The sequence below is a fragment of the Dama dama genome, chromosome 9, assembly GCF_033118175.1.
Source record: "Dama dama isolate Ldn47 chromosome 9, ASM3311817v1, whole genome shotgun sequence".
NCBI classification, from domain to species: domain Eukaryota; kingdom Metazoa; phylum Chordata; class Mammalia; order Artiodactyla; family Cervidae; genus Dama; species Dama dama.
Window position 1 is genome coordinate 27,048,121 of NC_083689.1, and position 15,200 is coordinate 27,063,320.

Genomic DNA, 15,200 nt, shown 5'->3' on the forward strand with positions numbered 1-15,200 from the left:
CATTCACAAATACAAATTCGCTACTAGCCAGAGAATCAGACTGTTTGGACTCTACGTCTGCTTTTTTGGTTATTTTTCTGGGTTATTAAAGTAAATACTACATATATAGCTTGTTTTTAATACTTGCTACTCATATACCATGGGTGATTGATAACTAAAAAAAAAAAAAGATTCTTCATCCTTTTCTATGGTATTTCCCATTTAGAGTTAAACTAAGTCTTATATACGAAGGTAATATTTGATACATTTGTCAGGCCTTTATTAAATTATAATCCAACTGCTTTGGAAAGTGAATGTTGCTTGCTCAGTCTTTCACAAGAAGATTAATACCATCTGTTCTGTACAATGTCCTCCCCATTTTCATGCAACAGTTTGCTCAAATTGGTGAACTGAGAGTATAATGATAAGTTACCTTTCTATAGACCAACATAGTCAATAAATGACTATGGAAACAATTTTTGATCAAAAAAGTGCTAGCAAATCTTATTTCTATTTAAAACAGCTATTTCCTTTCCTAATGGAAGAGTTAAAACATAGTGAAAAATAGTCATAGAGAAATAACTGATTCATCAATCAGTAAATATTTATTGAGCATGAACTTTGTGTGCAATTGCTCAGGATACTGTACATGGCTGTGAGCAAGATGGACAAAAATCTCTGAACTTGAAGAACTTACATTCTCACAGTGGAAACATACAAAAATGTACCAGTATATTACTTATAAAATATTGGGTTAAAAGTGATAATGAAGAAAATATAAAGCATGATAAGAGTACAGACTACAAAGAATCATACATGGTAATTAGAGACTGCATCTTCGAAGAGATGACATTTAAGCAGAAGCTTAAACTAAAAATACCTTTGGAGAAGTCTAGGCAGAACAAACTACTCTTAACAAATACCTTAAGAGCATTTGTGAGAGCAGTGTAGCTGTTTGGAGAAGTAGCTAGAGGCCAGGTCATTTGAAGCCCAAGAAACGACAGCAAGGGATTAAGATTTTGTTTTATAATCACAGTACAACAATAGAGATTTCCACATTGAAATGACACTACATTATTCTGCATGCCATCTGGAGTATGGGCGTAGATATACAAAATTTGCCACGCAGAGTAAACAATTGCATCACATGAATCAGGTGTTCTGGAGTGATCAAGACTAGAAGGTACATCTGGGAATATAGCATTTAAAGGCACAATAGTAAATAGATCACCCAAGAATTATTATACATAAAGAAGAGCAGACAGCCCTATTCCCTGGAGTTTCCCAATATATTGCTCAGAAACAAAGTCACTTCAAAGTTTACTGCAACATAATATACTCAAAATCAAGAGCTTCAAGAAGGAGCAAATGGTAAAATGTGCCAACTGTTGCTGAGAGGTCAAGAAGATGGCTGCCAAGTAACCACTGTATTTGCCATTTAGAATTTTTTGAAGGATTTTTAAAAAAACAATAGGGGATAAAGCCTCATAGAATTATCTCTCAATTTTCTTTTGCTGAAGTTAACATTCTGCTTTTATTTGCTTCAAGTCTGTTTCTAAAATAATAATACAGTTTGAAATCTGACTGTTCCTTTTTCTATGCCTTCTTCCCTGATGTATAATGGATTGTTTATTTCTTGGATTGTTTATTTTCCTCCTATGAACTTATGTTTATAAGGAGAAAATATTTTTTGTGCTTTTTACAATTACATTGTTACTAACAAATTTTTACTGACCCGTTCCTGATTCACTTTTTAAAACTCATCTGTGAAGTGTACAGATTGTCCATTTTGATACATATAGAGTATATCATGAGAAACACTGGGCTGGATGAAGCATAAGCTGGAATCAAGATCGCTGGGAGAAATATCAGTAACCTCAGATATGCAGGTGACACCACCCTTATGGCAGAAAGTGAAGAACTAAAGAGCCTCTTGATGAAAGTGAAAGAGAAGAGTGAAAAAGTTGGCTTAAAGCTCAACATTCAGAAAACTAAGATCATGGCATCTGGTCCCATCACTTCATGGCAAATAGATGGGGAAACAGTGGAAACAGTGACTGACTTTATTTTTTGGGGCTCCAAAATCACTGTAGATGGTGACTGCAGCCATGAAATTAAAAGATGCTTACTCCTTGGAAGGAAAGTTATGACCAACCTAGACAGCATATTAAAAAACAGAGACATTACTTTGTCAGCAAAGGTCCATCTAGTCAAGGCTATGGTTTTTCCAGTAGTCATGAATGGATGTGAGAGTTGGATTATAAGGAAAGCTGAGCACCGAAGAATTGATGCTTTTGAACTGTGGTGTTAGAGAAGATTCTTGAGAGTTCCTTGCACTGCTAGGAGATTCAACCAATCCATCCTAAAGGAAATCAGTCCTGAATATTCATTGGAAGGACTGATGTTGAAGCTGAAACTCCAATACTTTGGCCACCTGATGTGAAGAGTTGACTCATTTGAAAAGACCCTGATGTTGGAAAAATTGAAGGCAGGAGGAGAAGGGGATGACAGAGGATGAGATGGTTAGATGGCATCACCAACCCAATGGACATGAGTTTGAGTAAACTCCGGCAGTTGGTGATGGACAGGGAGGCCTGGCGTGCTGCGGTTCATGGGGTTGCAAAGAGTTGGACAAGACTGAGCGACTGAACTGAACTGAATGCACATATACAAATAATTCAAATAAATTTGGATTATCATAATGTACTCAATATGTACTCTAAGTTTTATGTATTTCCCAGTTAATAAATGCTTATATTTCTAATTTTTTTTTCTGTTATAAGAGATTCAATGAGCAACCTTTTATACGTCTTATGTTTATTTTTGTGCCATGTGGAAGAAATTTTAGTATATAAATTTTATGGAATGGTAATTACTAAATGTTACATCTTTAATTTTAATCTCACATAGTCAAAATTTTCTCCCAAAACAAGGTAGGTATGTTTGTTTATGTTAAACTACTCATTTTGTCTTTCATGGCTCTTAATTATGTTCTGTTTTCTCTGTGTCATTTCCTTGTATCTATCTTCTACTTCTCTAGTATCTCTTTAGGTGTGTCTAGTTTGCTGCTGTCTTAATCTATCAAGCTTTTCATCTCAGTACATTTTTAAAATCAAAAAGTTCTATTTGCTTATTTTTATAAAACTATTTGTTCTATTTTATTAAGAATTTATACTTTTAGTTTATTTCTTTAATCATGTGAAATATATTTATATCATAGCCTCTTCCAGAATTTCCTATTATTTTCACTTTGGGGGGGTGCTAATTTTTTTCCTCTTGAATCTGTTGATCCTTCCTCAGTATTTTTCATTGTCTTGCATTATTGTGAGTTCATCTACCATAAGAGATGTCTATTCAGTGGTAATCCCCTGTGAATTATGTTTTGAAAATGGCACTATGAAACACTTTGAACCAACTTCTGCTTTTGATGATCCAGGACAAGTTTATAAACCTTTATCTCTTTATGACAGTTCAGTTCATTTCAGTCACTCAGTTGTGTCCAACTCTTTGTGACCCCATGGACTGCAGCACACCAGGCTTCCCTGTCCATCACCAACTCCAAGAGCTTGCTCAAACTCATGTCCACTGAGTCGGGGATGCCATCCAACCATCTCATCTTCTATCGTCCCCTTCTCCTGCTGCCTTCAATCTTTCCCAGCATCAGGGGCTTTTCCAATGAGTCAGTTCTTCACATCAGGTGGCCAAAATATTAGAGTTTCAGCTTCAGCATCAGTCCTACCAATGAATATTCTGGACTGACTTCCTTTAGGATTGACTGGTTTGATCTCCTTGCAGTCCAAGGGACTCTCAAGAGTCTTCTCCAACACCACAGTTCAAAGGTATCACTTTATGATACTTAAATCTGTATAATTGTTCACTTAGGAGTGTAATAGGTCTGAAGACTCAATTTCTACTTCATTCATTCATTCACATATTTGGCATGCAGGATCTTAGCTCCCCGACTAGGGATCAAACCCATACCCCACTGTGAAGTCAATGGCTGGAGCACCAGGGAAGTTCCTCTGTTTCTTTTAAAATGTATTTATCATTACTTCCATGTGTCTCCCCACAGAGTCTTATACCCATTAACAGACTACCAGAATGGCAGGAGTTGAGTGAGCAAGGACAGGATCAACCCCCAGCGATTAATGTGAGACAGTATTAGGGAATGATCAAAGCAACGATGTACAGAAAAAGGATGTCTATATTTGAAAACAGGAAAAGGCTAATCCTAAGTAGTCCTGCAGCAGAAAATGAGCAAAATAACTATTTTTGATACATTTGAGCCATGGGAAATATGTATTTCCTTAGAATGGGAAATAACATGGTTTTGGTGAATGAGAAAGTAGACAGGAGAGAGGAATATAAGAAATATGCCTTCACGGAGAGCATCAAAGATCTTGGGCAAACAAAAATCTAACTTTGATCATTTCAAACAAGTACCCTGTTCTTCAAAATGCTTTTTATGCTATTCAGGGGAAGACTCATTTTCTACACCTGTATTTTTAGTTTTATTTTTTAAACGGATTAAATAAAGCTATCAAATTCTAAGCATCTCCTTCCATTTTTATTTTTGCCAAGTTGGGAAAACCTTAATTTTATTTTCCTTTTTTTTTTTAAGGATTTATTTTATTTTCTTTGTGCTGGGTCTTCACTATGGTGCATGGATTTTCTCTCCAGTTGATCTGTGTGTGCGCTTCTCTAGGTGTAGCACTCTTGCTCTAGCGTGCGCAGGCTCCGTAGTTATGGTGTGCAGGCTTAGTTGCCCTGTAGCATGTGGAATCCTGGCTCCCTGATGAAGAATCAGACCTGCATCCCCTACATTGGAAGGCAGATTCTTTACCACTGGACCACCAGGGAAGTCCCTATTTTTCTCACTAACACAAAGATTTTCTGTCCCACTGATAATTATTATCCCGTTTCTGGCATTCAAATTTTTAAAAATTTGTAACTATACAAAAAGCATGTAATTATCTGAGAACAGCACTGCTCCTGAGACACTTGATATTTTATTCCTCCTGTACATTTGCTCTCTTCCTTCACAGCGAAAGTTTTGATTTCACTTTATCCTCATCCTTTTTCAAATCTTGTGCTTTCTAGCATGGAAGTTTTGGCTGCATACTATTATTACTCTGTTTCTTTCATCTATTTTTCAATTTCACATATAATTAACACATGTATTATAGAATTCTCTTAACTTTACAATCCATTTAGAATTGAATGCAAAAAAAAAAAAAAAAACTAATACTATTTCACATACTTTCTATCTGTCTTCCCATTAGATCTGTGTTTAATTTTTAATGTTTACAAGGTTTTCTTCAACATTTTCTCATATAAATAATTTGGCTGGTAGACCCGCTAAATTCTTTCATGCTCAAAATGTTTCTCTTTTATTTGACAGATAAATTGTATCTCAGCTGGATACAGTTTTCTTGAAACACAATCCTTTGCTCTCAATAATCTGTAGATAATTACCCAGTATCTTAGCTTTCACTGTATATTTCAAAGATAAAAATTCCTTACTTTAAATGTTTTTTTAAAAAAGTGTTTCCGTCTGGATGCTTGTAACATTTTACTCTTATTCTTCTTTTCTCTTTTAATTAAACTTTGTATTTTGAGATAACTGTACATTGTCAGGCAGCTATAAGAAATGAGAGATCTGAACTTTTATCCAGTTTTTCTAACAGTAACATATTGCAGAACTACAGAGCAATATTATAGTATACTGACATTGATAAAGGCAGAATACAAAAATATTTCTATCATCACTAGGATTCCTTATAATTGCCCTTTTGTCGGCACACCCAATTTCTTCCTGTCCCTCCACTTTCATACCTCCCGGAAACCACTAATCTCAATTTATATAATTTTGTCATTTCAAGAATATGTAAATGAAATATTACAGCATGTAACCTATTGGGATTTGCTTTTTTCACTCAGCATACATCTCTGGAGGCCCATCTAGGTTGTTGCACCTATCAACAGTTTCTTTCTTTTTTTTGCTGAGTAGTATCCTATGGTAGGGATATGCCATAATTTATTTATGCATTCATTCCACTCAAGGATTTATGAGTTATTTCTAGTTTGGGGCTCTTGCAAATAAAGCTGCTCTGTACATTTGTGTATGAAATTTGTGTGAATTTAAGTTTTCATTTCTCTGGGATAGAAGCCCAGGAACATGACTGCCAGATCATATACTAGGTGCATGTTTAGTTTTTCGTTCTTATTCTTGAAATTGAAATATTTAGCCACGGTATATTGAAGAGCAAACTTCCTCCTCTTCCTCCATCTTCCTTTTCCTCCTCTTCTTCCACTGAACCACTTCGCAAGCAGACAGCTTCCTCCTCCTTTAAATTCTCTGTGCTTTGATACCACTTCTCTTGGTTTTTAGACTGTTTTTCTTGCTATTTCTTCTCAGTCTGTATTCCCTAAGACTCTGTTTTCCTTGCTTCTACTTGCATACAACCTTCCTGGGTGATTCTGTCTGACTCTTTGACTTCTCTTATCTCCTGGTAGTCAGAGACTCTCAAATGTGTCTCTAACCCTAACAGCCTATATGCAACTGCTGTCAAGTCTTTCCCACTGTAGGAATCTACTGAATAAAAACTCAGCATGTCCAAAATTAACTCCTACTCAGCCTTCAAAATTCACCTCTACCCTACAGTGGTTTCTTTCATCCTTTCTCTCCCTGAATATCTTTTTTTTCCTCCCCTGCATATCCTTCCTTCAATTTTGAATTAAAGTGAAAGTGTTAGTCACTCAGTTGTGTCCAATTTTTTGCAACCCCATGGACTATGGAGTGTTAGGCTCCTCTGCCCATGGAATTCTTCAGACAAGTAAACAGGAATGACTTGCCATTTCCTTCTCTACGGGATCTTCCTGACCCAGGGACTGAACCTCGGTCTCCACATCACAGGCGGATTCTTGACCATTGAGCCACCAAGGAAACAATTTTGAAGTAACTTTTCAGAAATGTTACAAAAATAAAAATTTCTTTATACTCAGAATTCCTTATATTCTTTACCCAGCTTTCCCCAGTGTTAGCATTTTATATAACCATAAATAACCTTATGTAACTTATAACACTAAAAATGTAGTGTTTGATAAATGGTGATTTTTCAAGTTCCCTCACCATTTCTACATTTACTGGGATTACACTGTGAAGAAGGTTCAGTCCCTTCTCATTTGTTTATATATTACATTATTTATATCAGTATGGACTCATGGGTATTTATTTTATTTGATGCTATATAATTCATTTTTGTTTTGTATTTTATCTCAACTTGTCCCAAATTTGGTCATCGGGCACATGTTCAAATCAGCATCTATACTCTTTTGACATGCTCCTATCATGTTCTGAGGGTTTCCTTACTTTCTGGTCCCACAAGATGTTCCAGTTTCATAAAGTATTTTTTCTCTGTCAGCCCTGGATTCAACCACTCATCTAAGAAGTCTTGGTTCCTTTTATTGGAAAAGAGTATTTACAATGCTGCTGCTGCTTAGCCGCTTCAGCTGTGCCCGACTCTGTGCAACCCCATGGACTACAGCCCTCCAGGCTCCTCTCTTGTACGTGGGGATTCTCCAGGCAAGAACACTGGAGTGGGTTGCCATGCCCTCCTCCAGTATTTACAATAGGTATACACAATTCCTGTGTGCTAGTTGTGCCTATCCTTACAGGGATGTCATTGCTTCTAGGCTTTCCCAGCAGAAAAAGCCAGCAAAAATATATATACTTATCATATATATACACACAATACCAAACACACATACACCTATATATACACATACATACATATATATGTGTGTGAATATATATATGTCCATATATTAAAAACCTTTAAATGTTAAAGATTAAATCTCTCCAGCATTATGAAAAAAATATTTTTATTTACTTTGGCATTTGCTATTTAAATAAAATCCATGCTCTTTGGGGAGTTATCCATATCACTTATTTTTAATGCATTTAAATGTATCAATGATATTTACCATTGTGGTTTCTTGGATGCCTACCAAGGTTGAGGTCATTCAAGAGCCAAGAGAGAACAATAAGCATTATCAATTAAGCAAAATAAAATCATGTTATCCTTTCTCTCTAATTCCCATGTCTAACCCAAAGGAGTTGGATATTACAGCCACCAGGAACATGACAGTGTGAAAGAGGTCCAGGTTCTCCTTTCACTAAACCATTTTTTGCTCCATTCAGCCCTTCAACTGACTCGGCATCCCTACACTAGGAATGGAAATCTGTTCTACTCACTCTACCCAATTCAAATATCATCTCATTCACAAACATAATCACAGAAACACCAGGATAATATTTAACTAACTATCTGGGTATCCCACGGTCCAGTCAAATTAACATGTAAAATTAAATGTCATAACCCCCTTTACCCATATTGCCCCCATGCCTCCTGTGATGTCTCCTTCCTGCATCTGAATATTTCATATAAACCTCATGGATTTTGTTCACTTAGAGGTATCAGAAAAGTCAAGCCTAAATCAAAGTGTTGTTCTTATCATTAATTAAAAATTTGCCCTCTTTCCTGGCTCATGCTTGAGCCTGTGGGGAACAGCTTGAACTGAAACTTAAATGACTCCCTTTCTTGCTTCTCAGACCTTTGGACTCAAACTAACAGTACATCATCACCTCTCTAGGATCTCCAGGTTGCCAACTATAGATCTTGGGAATTCTCAGCCTCCAGAACTGCATAAGCCAATTCCTTATAATAAATTTCACATACACACACACACACACACACACCTCCCAGTGGTTCTGTTTCTCTGAAAAACCCCAAGTAATAAAGAAGTTGTTTTTTTCTATTTGCACTTCATTAAGCCCAGTTCATTTAAAAAACATGTTACACTAACATTTATTGAACATGTTATAATATGCTAAGTATTCTGTATATTTTTCATGTTTAATCCTCACATTTATCTTTGAATAGTAGGCACTATTATGCCAGTTTTACAGAGGGGGAAACAAACTTTAAGAGAAGTCAGTAATTTGCCTAAAATAACAACACTAATTAATGGTAAGGATTCAGTTCTCTGAAGTGAAAATCCATATTAATTTGTTTTCAAGTAGCAATAATCCTACATTGGCAGGTCCCTTATTTTAGAAAGCTGTATTGTAATATACAGAGAAAACAACCCTACATACTTTTCTCTTACACCACCTGCATTCAGTTAGATTTTATGTATAACCTTAAATTTCACCATAATATTTAAACAGGCACTATTGAAGGTTAAAATTCTATCCTGAATGCTAAAAATCTAGTACATTCAGGTCAAAGTAGCTGATTTTGGTGAAATGTTATTTTTGTATTTGGCTTTTTTTTTCCCATGGACAGAAACGTCTGACTTGAGAAATTGTATACTCTGTATTCATGAAATGCAAAAGAGGCAGTTCACTTGTTCTTTACAATGTGTATTAAGAAGAAGATAATTGGACTAATAAAAAGTTGTTATGCCCTTTAACAATGAGTACATTCCTGAATTATTACTTTTCTAACTATGCTTTTACCTTGGCGGCTAGCCAGACAATTGCTGCTTTATATTCCCAGTCAATATTAACTCAAATGTAAAGTAAATGGCATATTCTATTTTAGAAATGTGAAATGATAAAAAGGCATCATAGGAAATGCATAAAAATTTCCATTTTAATAAGCTGAATCACGCACAGAATGCTAAAAGAGAAGAAAGGTGAACTATATATGACTTTAAGATATTTTCAGTTTAAATGGATATGACATATTGTAGGAATTAACCTCTCTCATCGCAGCTTTATCCTGCTCCTAGGAAAACTTGATTTAAATCAGAAGTAAAAAGGCGCAAGCACATACACATGTGTATCAGATATCACTCTTCCCTCACATACTTCTGCATGGTTTGCTCTTTCATCTCCTTTAAGACTTGACTTCAGTGTCACATTCTCAGCCACATTTTCTCTAACCACTCAATTTAAGATTGATACGTTTTCTTCCCCCCATCTTTTCCAGCACTCCGTCACCACCTACCATACTTATTTTCCTTAACACTTACCACCCTCTGGCATCTTCTTTATTGTCTGTTCTTCTGTACCAACTAGTAAACTTCCAAGAAAGATTATCCCTTCTGTTCACCTGTACTAGAACTCTGCCTGACACAGAATAGATATTCAATGCAATGCTGACATGCTCATATATTTTAAATTTCTTTTATAATTTTTCTTTACCTTGGGACTTATGTGGCACTTTATTTTTCAAAATATATAAAAGGTCATTATTATTTTGCTATCATTTTACATCTTCACTGTTGTAAAACAATGTAATCAACAATATTGCTTCTTTGAAATTATTTTTCACTCTTTTTATCTCCTAGTATTTATTCAATTTTTATAAATGTTCCATATGGCCTTGAGAAATACTCTTTATTTTCCAAGTATTCAGTACACGGTTCTATATACTCATTTAGGAAGACATTTTCAAACTTATATGCTTACCAAATATTTTGTCTTCTTCATCTATCATTTACCAAGAGAAATAGGTTTAAAATTGCAAAGAAAATATCAAACTTAATTATAAATTGATTTATCCACTTCCCTTTGTATCTGTTATGCTTTGTTTTCTGCGTTAATGAATTTAGCATTATTACATATTCTATTTAATTAAACCTTTTAACAATTTATGGTACTATTTAATTTCTAGCAATATTTTTCTGCCTTAAAATAAGCTTTCCTTATATTAACATAGTTAGATCAGTTTTATTTTTGTTTATATTTGTCTGGTGTTTTTTCCATATTTTTACTTTCAATCTTCCTATGTCCTACTGGAACAACATGAGAAACTTAGATTTGCAAAAATCAATGTCCTTTGTTGGTCAGGAAGAATTAAAGGGACTGCCAGATCCCTAGATGTTATAATTAAAACCTAAACAAAAACAGCAAACCTAGTATGATGTCATAAAATATTTAAAATTTTATACTAACTATCATATATTCTGTCATGAGTGCCAGACCTTCTGATAGACACAGGAGAACAAATACTGAATAAAATGAATATATATGATTTTTACAATAACTCTGTGAGATAGTGAAAGTGTTATCTCTATATTAGAGGTAGCAAAATACAGGTTTAGGTAGTTTTTAGTGATTTTCCAAGCTTACTCAGGTGGCAGAAGCAGAGCTAAAGCTGGTATCTTTGGACTCCTAGTCTAGGTTTCTTTATTTCCATGACAGTGCCTCTCTCTAGCATTTATATTTCTCAAATAAGTCAACATGTAATGTGGAGATGGTTCCAGATAACGTACAGGAGGTTTGAAAATACCTGATGTCTGCTACTGACCATAGGCTCACTGATGGAGTCACCAGGACTAAAACCATTAATAAAGCTAAGAAGGGAAAAATAACACTACAGAAAAATATACAAGCCTTGGTAAGTCTCTGAATCTTTCTTTTGTCTGTATTAATTTTTATGTCATCTCCCACCAGGACATGCATATGTACCACTTAGTAAAGAAATGAAATAGAAGACCACTGAAAAATCATAGCTTTAATAGTAAAAGTTACTGTCTTTGTGTTTAATGTGTGCTCTTTTTATTTTATAAACTATAGATGTTAAAATATTATTACTTCCCAGTGAATAGAAACATTTCTAAAAGGAAAGCTTATCTCATGCAGCAAAGTACAGAAACAGTCTTGTAGTGCTGGGTATTTAAAGCAATGAATTGCATATCTGGTTAAGGAAATATACCATAATCATTAGACACATGAATGGTAACAAGCCATTTTCTTAATGAATCCCTATTAAGGTATAAGGTAAATTAAGAGTCAGCTTTATGAATATCCTTAAAAAATCATTTGAACTAACAAAATTTATCTAGCCTGACAGATTAACAGTCTTCAACGATGTTTGAGCTTCTTCTATGTTCTGAGAAACCTAGCCACACTTCTTCAGCTTCCTTTTTCCTATTGCTGCAGCTGACAACTTTCTCTCTGAATCCCTCAGCTTTGCTCTTTTGTTCTTTTCTCTGCAACTGATATGCGAAATATATGGAGATGAGTGTGCCCTTCTTAATTCTCAGTTATATTTAGTGGACATTATCTAGACCTATAACATTTATGTCTCTCTACAACTGTGCCCACTCTGTAGAATGTCTACACTGACACAACATTCCAGCATCTCCATTAATTGATGCAGGCTTCCCCCTAGACATAATCTTTTATCATCAACACTCATGATTTTCACTCTTAATTTCCCTTAGCATTTTAGCTCTATCCAAAGTGATGTGGTGCTCTAAACAAACCATGCTGAGGCTCCCAAGGAAGATAAACTTGTGGGACATCCACAGATATTTACTGAGACTCTTTCTCGGGCCTAACACAATGCTTAACATTGAGGTGCTGAGCATGGGTAATTTGAAGTTATGTTTTGTAAGTGGAAATAGTATGTCGAGAATAAGAACTAGGTTGAAATATGCATTATTTGTCACATCTGAATGACACCAAGATATCTAAAGGAAAATCTAGAGCACTGAAAGTATGAATAGAATTCTAGACAGTCTGACTTTTAGACTTTAATTCAACTGTATAGCAGTGATATTAGATGTCCTGGAAGTTTATGTGGCCTTTCAAGAAAAAATTATAGAGGATACAACCACACCTTAGTTATGTTAAATACCTACCAATGGAGGAAGAAAAGAAATTATAATGCAGATGAATATGCTCAAGATAAATTTGCCAAAAATAGCAGAGCAGAGTCCAGACCTTCCTAATGCTCTGAGAAGAAAACTTTATCTCTTTGTACCTTCATTTAAATCAAACCAGTGAAGTAGTTACAGAGTAAGTATGACTATTGCTACTTTACCTATACGGAAAACAAGTCTCACAGGGATAGAAAGTTTTACTGAGATCAACAATTTATTATAGAACTGAAATTGTTTTCTAGATGCTCTGTTTTCTCAAATGCATTACTTTCTACTCAGGTAGATTCAAAGTGAAGCTAGAGGGAAAATGAAAGGCATTACTGCTCATTTAATTAGGATCAGTGGACAAGACACTTGGTTTATCAAAAAAGCAGCTGTTGTGAGAAGCCAGATGATTGGACAACTTCTATAAATCTCCCCTCTTCTCTATGAGGAGTCACTAGGTTAAATTTCCATTGAAAATGCTTTAATTTTCACTCATCTGGTCTATTAAATAGTATGTTAAAATAGGGCAGAATCTGTGTTAGGATTAGCTGATAGAAAATAAAGAATAAAAGTAATTTGGAGCATATTAAGATGTTCTCATACATTCAGTTCAGTCGCTCAGTCGTGTCCGACTCTTTGCAACCCCATGAATCGCAGCACGCCAGGCCTCCCTGTCCATCCCCACCCCCAAAAAAAAACAATATTTACTCCTTGTGATACATGCATTGAAAAGGTCTAGGATAACATTGAAAGGAGAAAAAACTAGAGTATTTGTTCCAGAAGAGAGTGTTGATAATGTGGTCTTTGAAGGATATTTAAAAAATAGGCTTACTGAGGTATAAATGATAAAGGATAAACTTTGCACATATTTAAAGTGTACAATTTGATAAGTAGTGACATATGCATATATATGTGACATCACCACCACCATCATAATCAAGATATATATATATATATATATATATATATATGTATATATTCATCATCCCTAAAAGTTTCCTCATGCTCCTTTGTAATCCTTCTCTTATTCCCACCTCTATCCCCAGGCACCCACTGATTTGCTTTCTGTCATTATACATTAAATTTGGATTAAATTATGTGTGTGTGTATGTGTGTAAGTATGTGTGTGAGTGTGTATGTTATGTGTGTGTGCATCTGACCCAATGAAAGCAGTTTAAAAAAGTGTTTAGAAGGTAATTATAAATTTGTAATTTTTTCTTAAAAGTGTTAGAAAACTGTGACCTACTTTAGTGTCTGTGACCTTCTTCAGATCACTCAAGTAATCAAGCAAGAGAGTGGATATCATTCTCACTTTCAGATTCTTCAGAATTTATCAATGTATTTTGTCACAGGACATCCTAGATGTAGCTGACTCAGTATGACAGTTTTAGCTAAAAAATATAAAATCATCTTCTTTGCAACATATTTTCAATCACCTTACTGCACTGAGAACAAAAAACCTACAATTCAGAGTATTTTCAGAAAAACAGGAGATTTTGAATTTAAACACTGTCCCCAATCACAGGCTCTAGTACTCAAGGGGCCCATCTGGTGATTTTGTCTCCTGGGAGCTCTTATTATCTCATGATAAAGTATGGCCATTTAGAGTAGGACAGCCATGGATTTAAGTCTGAGCACCACTATTAATTCTGTATCACCTTGGGAAATTATGGACTAATTTAGCATCTTGCTACTTTCACCCAAACTTAGCCATAGACAAATATCATATGATATTTTTTATATGTGGAACCTAAAACAATGGTACAGATGAACTTATTTACAAATAGAAACAGAATCATAGAGGTAGAAAACCAATTTATGGTTACCAGGAGAGAAATCTAGGGTGAGGATAAATTGGAATTGACATATACACACTACTAATGATAAAATATATAATTAATAAGAACCTACTGTATAACACAGGGAACTCTACTCAATACTCTTAATGACCTATATGGGAATAGAATCTAAAAAAAGAGTGGAGATAAATACATATATTTCAGTTTGCTATACAGCAGAAACTAACAACACTGTAAATCAATGCTAATAAAAATTAATTTAATAAATAAATAAAACAACCATAGGCTTTATGTTAGAGACCATTTAATGCCTTTGGAGAATTTAAAATATATTACAAAAACCGTAAATAGTAAAAAAAAAAAAAATCCAAAAACAAAAAAACCAAGTATCTATCCAATAAAAATACCATGTAACTCCAAAGAATCCTACCCAATCAGCAAACACACTCCAATAACAATAACAACAATAAAATAATCTAAAACAAAAGGAAATTGTAGGTGTTAGTAGATAAGAAATTGCCCACTGCAAAGGAAAACAGAAGGGGGCAAACCAGCCAAGGCTGCTGTGGGAAGTTTACTGCTGGTCTGACATTGTTCCTTAAGGTGGTCGCCCAGGACGGAATACAACAGTCCCATTCAGACGTCCTCCTTTAACTTTCACCACAACTAACATATCACTAAAATAAATTATATTTGGGTAACAAGCTTTATAAACAAAGATTTCACACTAAAGAGGTATTATAAATCACAAACCAC